Source organism: Mus musculus, chromosome 15 (genome assembly GCF_000001635.26).
Source record: "Mus musculus strain C57BL/6J chromosome 15, GRCm38.p6 C57BL/6J".
NCBI lineage: Eukaryota > Metazoa > Chordata > Mammalia > Rodentia > Muridae > Mus > Mus musculus.
The window spans coordinates 64550116-64563364 of NC_000081.6; the positions used below are offsets into that span (position 1 = coordinate 64550116).

At 40.0% G+C, this 13249-nt stretch overlaps 1 long non-coding RNA gene across 1 annotated transcript in view; it reads left to right on the forward strand.

Annotated features, from left to right (window-relative positions):
* Window positions 1–13249, forward strand: part of Gm30632 — a 38815-nt gene that overhangs the window by 16112 nt on the left and 9454 nt on the right. Inside the window, exon 2 of the long non-coding RNA XR_384144.3 lies at window positions 7080–7283. This is a non-coding gene — a long non-coding RNA (predicted gene, 30632). The remainder of the gene's footprint in view (window positions 1–7079; window positions 7284–13249) is intronic.

The following is a 13249-nucleotide window of genomic DNA, read 5'->3' on the forward strand; positions in this document are numbered from 1 at the left end:
GATGCTGCTGAGAAGAGAGCACGGGGTGATCCAGAGCCTGGACATGTTCCTGTGGTAGGATTGTTCTCATGGACTTGTGAGCACCAGAGAAGTGAAATTTCTTTAGCAATGAGGATCTGAGAAGATCTACCATCATCCAGCAGTCTAACTGTCTGAGAAATGTCCTTTCTCCTGTGTTTCTTCCCTTTTCTTTTCTCAGCTCTGAAGGGGTACCCCATTATCTGTCCCGTGGATGAGAGTTCTCCATGCTGTGGGAATCACGGTGGCAGGCAGTTCCAGTCATCCAGTGTTCTGAGCTAGAAACGCTCCTTTGAAGTTGGAATTGTTCTCTTTGGTTTCAGCAAAAACCCCAGGTTGGAAATCTGGCCCAGTCTGACTTGTGTGATCTTTTCTTACACCAATCAACATTGCCATCTTTATGAAATTCTAAGAGTGCTCAGAGTCAAAGCAGAAGCCCAGTGCTGTGTCTGAAGAGCCAAGGGTGTGGTTGAGAGTGCCTATAGAGCTCAGGGAGTAGTTGGGGACTTTCTTTGAAGATTGGTGTCACGACCAGAAAACCAGACGAGATATGGGAAAGGCAAATAAAAAATATCAAAGCACTGAGATGCCGACTTTACAGAACCAGGCCTATTTAGACACAAAGACATTGAAATGCTTGAGCCCCTCTAATGCAAGGTCTTTCTAATACTTTCCTGTAGTCACAGGAGACCCAGAGTCTCCAGGGACAACTGACCAAGGAGATTCCAGAAGAGGTGAATAACCTTGGAGACCAGTAGCTCTAGGAACTTCCACAGCCACAAGGGTCAATATCTGACTCACTGTCAGCACAGTATGCTTTCCTTGTGTTATTTTCATCCTAAAGATTCTAAGGTGAGAATATGTAGCTAGTCAAGACATCTTTAACACTGTCATCACACTGTAGCAAATGGATACTGTCTTCATCCTGCTTCATTCAGGTTGCTATAGCAAAAGCATCACAGCCTGAGTGGCTTATAAACAACACTCTAGGGGCTTCTTACCTTATTGAGTCAGGGTGTCTAAGACCAAGATGTTAGCTACCAAGTAAGGCAGGTACCTTTAGGAACAAACTCCTATGTAAACACACTTTGAAAGTGTGCTTCCTTTTTTGTTTTTTCCTGCTAAAACTTCCAACAAAACTGAGTACTCCCAGAAACTTTCCTCTCTGTCATTTTTATCCTTCTCAATGTGTGCTCAATGACCTTGAGCTTGCACATATCTGCTCTTTACTTCTTCAACAATGACCTGAAGCTGAGGATGACTAGGGCTGTTCTCCTTAATAAGCCTGCTCAGGAATGTGCCCAGATCTAAAGTGGTTTCCCATATAAATATGCATAGGCTCTCTAAATAGAATCCCATGACACTCTAATTTGAGGACATTGTTTTGGAAATAACTCTTGTGCACTCCTTTGTTCAAATACATTTTCCTCTACTCTTGGTTTTTGGTCATACTTGTTTTGGGCTTTGTTCTCACCTAGATATAAACATATAGCATTAAGTCATAAAGACAAAGATAGATTCAGTATCTACTGAAGGCCCTCTTTCTGGTACACAGATGAAGCAATATTTTTCTAAAAATTAATTTATATATATACATACATATACATATACATATACATATACATATACATATACATATACATATACATATATATATATATATATATATATATATATATATATATAACTTCAATCACGTATACCCTCCAGTTCTCTCCTTTTCTTACTCTAACTTGATATTACTAATTTTATATAGTCTTAAAAACAAAACAAAAAACAAACGAGAATTCACAGAGCGTTACCTGTAAATACATCAGTCCTACAAGACCATCTACTTGGAGCATGGGCAGACTTTCTGAAGAAAATGATTCTTCCTCCCCAAGAAACCATCAGTTGCCGCTAGTTCCTTGGTATGACTAGAACTTCCCAATTGGTGCTGGGATAGTGGATGTGGTGATCTTGTGCATGCTGTCACAGATGCTGTGGGTTCATGTGTGGCGTTGCCATGCCTGCTTTTCTGCAGACATCCACTACCTTTAGCACTTATAGCCTTTCCATTCCTTCCATCATGATTTCTAAGCCTTGAGGTGGGGGTGGGGTGGGGAGTGAGTGTATTTGTGTCCCATTTAGATTTGAGAATTGCAGTCTCTTATTCTCTGCATAGTGAGCAGTTGTTGGTCTCAGTACTAATCATGAATACTCATTCTTGCTATAACCACAAGAGAAGAAAGGTCAAGGCAGTCTTTTCTGGAGCACTAATTCTATTTCATTCAAGTAACCTCTATCCTCATGGTCTCCTTATTTCCTAATGACTCTACCTTGTTATACAATTGTCATGGAGACTAAGATTCAACATATAGTTTTATGTAGATGCAAACAGTCAGACTGTAAGGAAGAAAGAAGAACAAATGGGGGCATCAGTGTTTAACACAATTCTCTCAATGCAAAGGCTTTTGATTGGTTTAAAGAAAAAAACAAAGGAGTCAATTCTCTATACTGGTTGCATATGGAATCCAAGGACCAATACGAAGTCAGGTTCTAAGGGTGAGTTAGCCACCTAAGTGAAGTGAAGTGAGGGCAGATCAGGGCAGTAGGTAGCAGAGCAGATGAAGTTAAATACCAGTAGGCTCCAGAAAGCACAAGGCAGTAGTCTAATTATTATCAGTAACAGACTTTCTGCCTGAGGCTGGGCTTCTATATGTGCTTGGAAGTATGTTGCTGAGGCAAGCTTAATACGCACAAAAAAGGGTAGGACAGAATGGGCATATGGTAGATTTTTGTAAAAAAATAAATACGAAAACACAAAATAAGACTGTTAGAATAATTATCTTTTTGCATAAAATCCCCCTTTCCTCTTTCTTTCCACTCCCTGGACATAAAATTAATGCATGCTATGCTTTCATTTGTAGAGTGGAAACTCACTGACTGGGACTCACTAACAAAATAAGTCTAGGAATAAAACATAGATCTTGAAAGACTACGAGTTTACCTGTACTAACATCTCAATTGAAAGGGAAAGTGCAATATCTAGTGACAGAGGAGCCCTGCTCTCTTCTCTGACAGAAGCAGTGCTTAGCAAACATCTGGCAGCTACATCGTCCCCATGACCTTATCCCTTGGTGTAGGACTCTTGCTGTGTCATCTTTTAGGCGAAGGATGGTATGAAACACAACCTGTCTGATGTACAAAGAGTCACACTTGATTCCAAAGCCCAACTATACTTACTATATGGATCCTGGGAAAGTTACTACTAGGAAAGTGTGCAGTTATAAAGATTAAATTAGTTCATGTTAATAACAATATTATATTAAAAGAATGTGCTCAATAAAATTCAATTAAAAATCTAAATAAATAGTCAAGAAACAGAGTTCAGAATATGTCCAAAGAATATATCATGATCAAGTTGGGTTTATTGAAGGAGTGTAAGTAAGGCTAGCTCAATATCAAGAAAAAGCACAGGATGCATTGCAGCACAGATTAGAGGAGAAGAAAGATTATATCAGTAGATGCTAAAGTCAGCATTTATAAGCTAGGTAATTAAAAAAAGCATTTCTTTCATTGGGCCAGACACATAGGACGTGCTCAAGCAGTAGTAGCTGTTGTCAACCCAGTGCCATATCTGATCTGCAGCAGTAGGTTATACCAAGACACAGGGTGTCATGAAGGTGGCCACTATTTCTTGGTGTATTTCTTGGGCTGTTTTTCAAAACAATGCTGACCAATCAGACAATGTTGAGAAACTAAACATGCTGATTTTATATGTTCATCAGATTCCCACCCAACCCTCTTCTCAGGCTCAAAGTTATTTCTAACTTCATTAAGACAACATTTCAGCCTCCATGAAGTAGGAATGAGGCTACAGGAATCTAGTGTAGCAGCCACTGGGCTTGGCAGATTTTCCAGGCAGCAAGTACTTAAATGTGTTCAGGTCCCTTGGTATGAACCTTTGCTTTGTCCCACTTTGTCCAAGTGCCAGTATGAATGCCTCCATGGCAGATCTCTGGTTCAGGTTCAGGATAAAAGGCATCCAAGAGTCTATAGTCACTCTAGTCATGTGCTTCTAGCCGGAACATTTCAGGATAGGGAAGGCCAAGGTAAAAAGGGATTTATGGTCAGTTTACAAGGAGACTCTTGTAGAAAAGAGGAACGCTAAAAAGAGGAAACTGAGTGTGAAAATTATGAACTGGCATGCAAGCCTTCTTTTTGGACTACTATGGTAGGAAAGACTTAAGAATTCTTAAACAGAAGGTCATGTCTCCTCAACAAAGAGATAGCTTCAACACTTTTTAAAATAAATTTATTTGCTAGTCATGTTTTATTTGAGATGACTTCAAATTTTTATACAAGTCACAAGAACTGTCTACCCAATCCTCATCATCTACTTTCTAGGGAGAAACTCAACTTTTGCTAGTCCTGGGGCATTCCAATGACACCCAAGTGACAACTTAGTGAAGTCACAGTTACAGATACCCGTTGGTAATATGTCTCATCCAGCTACCTCCAAGGTGGAAGAGCTCCTCAGCCTGCCCTGGCATTTATAACATCCACATATTTTTTATTTTCTTTAAAATATAACATTTCATTACAAAAGTTTATAGCAGCAAATATGCCAGTTAGTAATGAAGTTTGAGAGTAGACAGTAGCTAAGTTCAAGCTCAGGGTAAGGTTCTGCCTATGAAAAGGACACTTATACATCTTAAACAAAACCATTGGTACTAATAGATGAGAAAATAGAATTAAATAAAAATTTAAAATTAAAAAAATAAGAGACAAGACGATATTTATATGTTCTCAAGTTAGATGATGAGAGCTTATAAAAATACCTAAGCACCATGGAGCATTTATGTTGTAGAGTGTCCTTCTGTCTGAGTATGTCTGATGAAGCCCAGTGATTGATTTTAGGTTATCCATTTTGGGTAGGAATTCACAGGAGGAGGCTGAGACCTTGCACTGTGTTCCATGTGGAAACTGCTACTCCTTTAACCATTGCTGATGTCAACACTCAGCACTGGGTAGAGGTGTCTGACTATTGTAGTTGTAGTTGTAGTTTTGAGACAGAGTCTGGCTATGTAACCCAGGCTGCCCCCAAGTGAATTATCATACTGTCTTAACTTTTAGAGATCTGAGATTTAAGCATATAGTTTTTGTATACTTTATATGTACATAGTAACCATTTTGGTAAGGAGATAACTTGAGAACATATAAATATCTTCTTGTCTCTTATTTTTTAATTTTAAAATTTTTATTTAATTCTATTTTCTCATCTATTAGTACCAATGGTTTTGTTTTTTTTTTCCTGAATTAATTTCAGAACTGGAAATGCTGACTTTCAAGTTTTGCAGCTCTTTCTAAATTATTAGTTTCCATTATAATATCAAGAAGACCATTCAGTCTTTCTGACTTTCCATCATTCATTCATTCATTCATTCATTCATTTAGTGTTCTTATCAATGGCAAGTTATAGGTTCTTACTTTGTTCATTAATATACCACCCATTATTGTTGATACTTTATTTATTTTTTATTCAAGTTGCCTCAGATTTAGCCAGTGGGATTTCTCCAAAGCTGGATCTGCCATCTTTTTGCTTCACCTCCTTAATCTTTTGAGCACTTTGGACAACATTGGCATCAGTGTTGATATTTGATACCACAGATGTACCTTCTGTGTCCTCTGACTGATTCCTGGGTTGGGCTTTTCTTTAAGGGGCATTCTTCTGTTGAACAGAGACGGCTCTTTAGAAAACGAGGTATCATGAGAGGTGCTCATTGTTGCGCATGTGTCCTCTATTCCAGGCTCTTTCAGTCTTTAACTCAATACCATGTTTCATTTTAGACTTTTCTTTTACTATCTTTCTTTGTTACAGTGAGATGCCAGACCTTGTTGTCCTCAAATATTTACTTATTTGTTCATAGTCCTTCCTTTTCCCTCAAAATTATAGCCAGCATCCTAACTTCGCTGACCCAACGTCTCCCTTGGCCACCTCCTTCACTTGATCTGAATCCCCAAAGTACCATCTTTCCCATTCAGCTCGCCAAATGGATTTTTGGACTAAATTATTCAGGAAGAAAGAAAGACATATAAATCCAGTTTAGAGATGCATATGAGGAGTTGGTTATGCTCATAAATAGACAATAGAATCTATATATGTGTGGTGTGATATCATAAATAACGTGCTATTCTTGTATAGTCAATGTAAGTGACCACTCATACGTGTTGTGCATGCACTATTAAATAAGCAGATAATTCTACAAATGTTGAGAATAAAGTTACATCATTATGTATCACAACATAACGTGTAATAGTCCCAAATTAAAAGTAAATGGCTAGTAGTTATGATGCACAAATCTAGTGTACCAAATTAAGATTGTATAGATTTATATTTTGTCATAGAAAATGTCAGCTATGTAATAATAAATGAAAAGAGCAAGCATGCCTAAGAGAAAATATGTATTTCCTTTAAATATATGTGTGTATTAATGAATGGATTTTTGTTAGTGTGTGGCATGTGTGAAGGTCAGAGAATGATCTCAGGGAGTTAATTCTCTCCTTCCACCATATATAGGTCCTGGGATTGAGTTCAGGTTCCATGGCAAGCCCCTTTACTTGCTGAACTATCTTCATAGCTCCCCGTGTGCATGGTTTTGAAAACTCTTTATAGAGAAGGAACTCATAGACATTTTGACGCATATTGTATTTCTAGGTTGTAGGATTTTTAAATTACTGGAGCATTTTAGTTTACATTTTGTTTACTGTGGATTACAGAATGAACATGTGTTGTGTATATATATTTTAAAAGGCTAAAACCAATCATTGGACCCTAAACCCTTTCTGGAAAGAAAAGCATTGTTTCCATAAACCTGGACTAAATCTACTGACAATTTCTGCCAAGCTCACTGCTGAGAATGAAAGATACAATAGATGTTCTAATCTGTAAGGCATTGTGGCAAAACCAAGTGCTATAAACATTGCTTCTTAAATCATTACATGATCATCATTGCCATCACCATCTTTCTGATTATTGGTATCAACCTCATTTCTTGTTAATGACCATTGTTTTCTAGAGTCAGAAGAAAAACTTCAAATTCTCTTTCCATTTGCTTTGGAGTCAGAGGGAAGCATTTGGATAGTGGATCCCTGGAAGGATCCTAAAATGTGCATGAGAAGGTCATGTCCCAGCCATTTGCATAACTCAACAGATAACTAGAACCAGCGGCTGTGCATAGAGAGAATTACTACTGGCCAGAATCTACAGCTAGCAGCCCAAGGTCAGTGACTTGGTGGATCTGGAGCAGGGTAAGGTCTCAAGAGGCTGCAATAACTTTTTCCTGTTAGACTGTGATAGTACATTGTTAATTGCTTTTCAAATGCTGTGACTGGGTTTATTCACACTTTATGGTAAGTCTCAAGTGCAAGTTTAGAAACCAATTAGAAGGCTAAAAGTGATGCTGAGGAAAAAAATCCACTTTGTTTATATTTTTAGAGATGCTGCATAACTTTACGGGCTCTAAAAGACTTTATCCAAGATGTTAATATCCCCAAGACAAGTTTATGAAAGTGTAGGCATAGATGTATGTCACCCTCTTTGGCTTTCATCCCAGCATCTGGGAAGCAAAGAAATATCAACCTCATGGCAATATGCTCAACACAGGGGCATGGAATTATTCTATTTTGCTCCCTAACATATTTCAAGGGCCTAGAATAGTGGTGCTAGGGTATATAGCAGGAACTTAAAAACTACTGGATATGCAATAACCCCCATTCTCCCTTTCAGTGGGAGAAAGCGCTAGATTTCTTTTTTGGACACACAGGGACTTTGTCTTCAGTATCCACATTAGAATATGTTAGTAATAAAATGTCTACTTGACCCACACAAGCATGCAAGAGGGATTTGTAGGGTTTGACAGTGGGACGTCAGTGTCCCCGTCTATAACCTGAGATGGAAGAGAGAGCCTCATGGAAGCATTTGGCATCTGGCCTCTCTGTCTTTTGGGATTTTCAGATTCCTAACTTATTGAGTGTTCCTCCTCTTCAGGATTAACAGGCTTCTAGGCTGTGCTTTTGAAACCTTCCCACAATATGCTCCTAAGGATTGAGTCAGTTTATAGGCTGTTTAAGTGACAAAATTTCTGAGCCTATGTTGAAAGCAAGTGGGTTTCCTTTATTTATTTTTTTGTTTGCCTTTAACTATGTTTATTTAGATATAAAATTAAGGAGGCTTCCTCCCAAGATAGTCATAACATTCTTCCATCAAGAATCATCAAAAGCTGGCCTCTGGTTACTTCTGCTCTTCCTGTTTATTGTTATCCACCATTGTCACATTCTCTTCTTCCCCTAGAGGTGACTAATCCATGGTCTGGATTTCTAGACATGACGCCTGCATTTGCTGTGCTTTCTGCCTAAAATAGCAATCCCATTTATTTTTTTATAATGAACTCCTTCTAGTTAGATATTTTCCTTTCAGTTCATTCCTGTAACAGAAGGGAGATAGCCATGCCCTGTGCTCCTAATACCTTTGCCTTTAGTGAGAATGCACTAACTTGTGTTGCTGCTTCTAGGTAGGATTTGTTCCTAGTTTTCTCTCTGTTAGCTCTCATGGCCAACCCATCTCAGTGCTGGGCATACTATTATACTGTCTTGCTCTATATTTATTGTGAGCATTTAATTCTGCTTCTCCCATACTCAAACAAGTTCTTATATTCTAGACCTTCAAGAATAAATTGTCAGGACAGTAGATTTGTTCCCTATTCATTTGGGGTTAAAAAATACTTGAGTTGAAAATTTATGCAACACTATAGTTTGGATCTTATACAGTGTCCTCCAGAGTCTTTAGGTTGCATGCTTGGCTGGGGTGCTAGTGAGAAATAGATATTTTATGAGGCAGAGCCTAAGGAAGGAAGTTAGGGCATTGAGAAAAATATATTTGGAATTATGCAGGTCCTAACCACCTCTGAGACAGTGATATGAGCAGGTTGGCTTGACAAGTTTCCCACTGTGATGTGCTGCTGTCCTAACACAGGGTGAAATCAACAGGCCAAAGGAGCATGACTGGAAACTCCAAATTTGTGTAGCTAAACAAAGCTTTATTCCATATAATTTACCTATCTCAGATGTTGTCTTGTCACAGTGAAATGGTGAGCATCACAGGTGACGAATGACTTAAGTAAAAGATAATTTATGTAACTTATTTATGAATTAATATTATTTGTGAACTCAGCATGGAGGCACACATCTATAGTCCCAACTCTTCGGAGGTTGAGGCAGGAGGATCTTCATGAGTTTGAAGCTAGTCTGTAATACGTAGCAAAATCTGGTCTTAAAAATCATATACAGAAGGTGTGGGCACGGGAGACTGTACCCTGTACTTCTCTTGGACAACATGGTAGATCTGGTCCTGGTGGCCTGGACACAGAAGAGCTTTCTGAGGATGTGAGAGCAGGAGAGTTGGTCCTACCCCTTGCTGGTTGTGGCAGGTAGGAGAGCTGGCCCTGTCCCTCGCCTAGGCAAAGCAGAAGAGCTGGCTCTGCTGGTGGCACAGATGCAGGAGAGTTTGGGGACTGAAAAACTCAGCTAATTACTCAGGCCCAGATCCATCTCATCGATTTGGTCCACCTCAAAAACCTACCCCGTATGAACTGTTGGAGGGAGTGAAGGGGCCAGGCATGCAGAACCAAAGCCACGTGATCTCCGTGACACAGGCCAGCAGGATATCAGAGAGGAGCCCCCGTGAAGACCCAGTACTGATACTGCAGTAGAAATCAGAGGGGTGATCCTTTCTGTGTGAAGAATGCCCAGGGCTTTCACAACTTAATTCTGAAACAGTATTGACTGGGACTAGCAAAGGATCCATGGGGGCTCAATGAGGCATCCATCACCTCCCAACAGACAGTAATGACAGCAATAAATATCGGAAATCTCAACTGAAACAGAAAGATAAATATACCCGCTGACAAGGATGCTTGAGATGACTCTTTAAGACTGATGTAAGCCAACCCCCCAACAGCCAGATTCTGAAACTCTGCCAGGGAAGTGCCTTTAGACAGCTGCAAACTGCTCGGTCTGTTCTTTGCAAAGACCAGAAGTACCTGGGAATTTGTATCATCTTGGACATAGCTTTAGATCAATGTCAGGACCGTAACCCCCTTGCTCTCTGATCGCGACAGCTTGAGTATGATCTGGGTCATCTTCATAACTCCCTATGGAATTGAGTCCCAGTTTCCTTCTGCCACACGTTGCTTCCTAATGGGCCTTGCTTGGCTTCTCTCACTTCCGTTCCCATGCCCTCGTCTTCCTATTGTTTTTGTCCTGGGAAGTCTTTCTAATAAACACTTTCATATGTGCTTTTGTGTCAGGATATGCTTTTGGGGAACTCAATCTATGAGAATGCTTTCCAACGGAAATAGAAAGATGATCCTCCACCAGGATTACTAACTCAAGTGGGCGGTTGGCAGGACCTCGTGAAATTATAGAGATGAACTACTAAAACTCTAGAAAGCACCGAAGTCTCTAGGGATACTCTTTCCTCGTGTCATCTTGAGCTCTCATCTTCTCAGATCATCTTTTCTGACTACCATGTCTGAAGTAGACCCCATGCCCTTCTCCTGCAGTATGCCACCTTGCTGCTATCCTTCAGGTACACGCTATAGCTTGAAATGATTGAATCTATCTGTGCTTTTGACTTTGCTACCTTTCTATAGACCATAAAGCCTTTTGATCAAGGATAATTTGTTAGGTCAGCTACCTCATTTGTTCCTGCTATGTGTTCTGTAACTAGCCTGACCATCAGGTAGAGTTTATTGAATGGGTGGAAACTACATGTGACCTTGTCCCTCCCATTGTCCACCAAGAGTGACAACTTTGCTGAAGTTGTGGACATATTTTTTTTTAAATCCAGATCCTATAAGAACAATTATAAAGGTTTAATCTATAGAAATCCACCTGGTCCAAATAAAGGAAACAGATGATGCACATGTATTTATAGGGATGCTGAGCCTGGGACAAGCCAGCCAGTCAACAGATTGTGCCTGACAAGTCTTCATGGAAGGTGTGGAAGCTTTGAACTCAAAGTGTTGTTTTTGTTCCTGGAAAATACAAACCTTCTTTTCCCCTGAGTCAGACTGTCCTAATATAACTGTTAGGATAGGATAGGATAGGATAGGATAGGATAGGATAGGATAGGATAGGATAGGATAGGACAGGGAGGGAGAGAGAGAGAGAGAGAGAGAGAGAGAGAGAGAGAGAGAGAGAGAGAGAGAGAGAGAGAGAGCGCACTAGCTTTGGGGGTTGTATATTAACCACCACAGCAACTAGATCTCCTAAGCAGCAGAAACAAGGTTAAATTTTGAAATCTTTAACCCATTTAGATGGAGGGGCTGGAATTTCTCTCTCTCTCTTTCTTCCTTCCTTCCTTCCTTCCTTCCTTCCTTCCTTTCTTTCTTTTTTCTTTCTTTCTTATCTATTTATTTGTGTGTGTGTGCGCGCGCGTGCATGCACGTGTGTATGACCCATGTATGGGAGTGCCTATGGAGACCAGAAGAGAATGTCAGATCCTTTGGAGTTATAGCAGCTTTGAGCTGCTGCAAGTGAGTGCTGGGAACTGAACTCTAGTCCTCTGAAAGAGCAGGAAGTGCTCTTAACCTCTGAGCCAAGTCTTCATTCTCAGAAAAGAATTTTTTAAAGTATCTTTCATAGAACACAGCTAGAATTCCACAGAAGCCAAATTTTGGCATTAGAAGTGGCTTTACAATTGCCTCCTAATCCAGCGATGATGCCATCCTCTTGCATCTGTTGTCATGGTAACCGCCACACACTCCCTGTGTGCACTTCACCTGTGTGCCTCACCTGTAACTGGTCGTGCATGTGATTATGTCACGGTCCAAATAGAAGGCAGAGACCCCCAACCCCTGGCCCCTTTTTTCTCCTTTTCTTCCCTACTTCCCCGAATAAACCTCTTCTTGTGGGACTGTGGTGGTCTGTCTGGATTAGAGCCACTTTCTAACACCACAACAAATGTATATGTCAGTGACAACATATATTTGGAAAGAATTCTTAACATTTTACTATGTTGTTTGTTATCATGTTAATAGGACCCTTTGGATTGTTTCAGAAGAAATAAGGGCCTAGAGATAATTTGAACTTGCAACTCCCTAGTTGGTCTTCATGACTCTTGCTCCCACTTCTGTGTGCAGTATCTCAAAGGCTTTCTCTATCTCTGTGCCTGTTCCTTCCAAAGTCAGACTAACCACCAATTTATAAATAGTCTGCTAACTTTCTCACCTATTGCTTCCTAGCAAGTTATCACAACAGGCAATGGCTTTAAGCAGCAGTACTCATTAATTTAGCTCATGCATCCACATTGGGGCAGGGCTCAGCGGGGAAGGGGCTTCTCTGTCTTATGTAGTATCTGCCAGGGCTGCTGACCTGAGAGTGAGGCTTTGCTTTCCACGCGGCATATCCATGTGGCTGGCAGTCAGTGCTAGCTGTTGGCAGAGATCTCAGCTGGGGCTGTCTGTTGGGGTAGCTATATGTAGCCTCCCTGTGTGGTGGCTTGGCTTCTTCACAGCACACCAAGCAAGTTCCAAGTTTGTGTTCAAAGATACAGGAAATGGACTGTCTTTGGAAAAAAACTGAGCTTCTCTTATATTGGCTCCTATGCCTAAGGCAGTCATATGACTCAGAATCTAGAATAGGTTATATCAGCTTCACCTCTTGATTTGGCAAAGTGTTTAGAAGCCATGTTTTTAAATGTCTCTAGCAGCTCTGTGATCTGCTCTTAAAATTCCTTCTGCCCATAATACTCCCTCACTCCCACATGCATGATGCCACCTGGAGAACTACTGAGTCTCCACAGCCTGCCTCTAGTATCACTTCTTCTAAAAAACATTTTTATCCATGCTTTCTTAGCAGGTTGCTTTTATCACTAGCCTCCTGATTAGCACAGCATACTAATGTTAGCCATGTTCTAAGAGGGCAATGAGTCATCTTGTTCATTTATTATTCCAGTTTCTAACAATGAATTAATTGGCTAATTTTCCAGACCAACTGTTATCATAACAACTATAATTTCATAAATGTTTACTGTTTAATATGCCCTACAAGATGTACTTTATAAATATTATCTTATGGAATGTTCACAAATAAGAAACTAGTATTATTATATTACACAAACAAGACAGTGCAAGGTAGGTCATGCCAGGAATACATTTCTACTGCCCCATCTCTGTGTATGACAGTT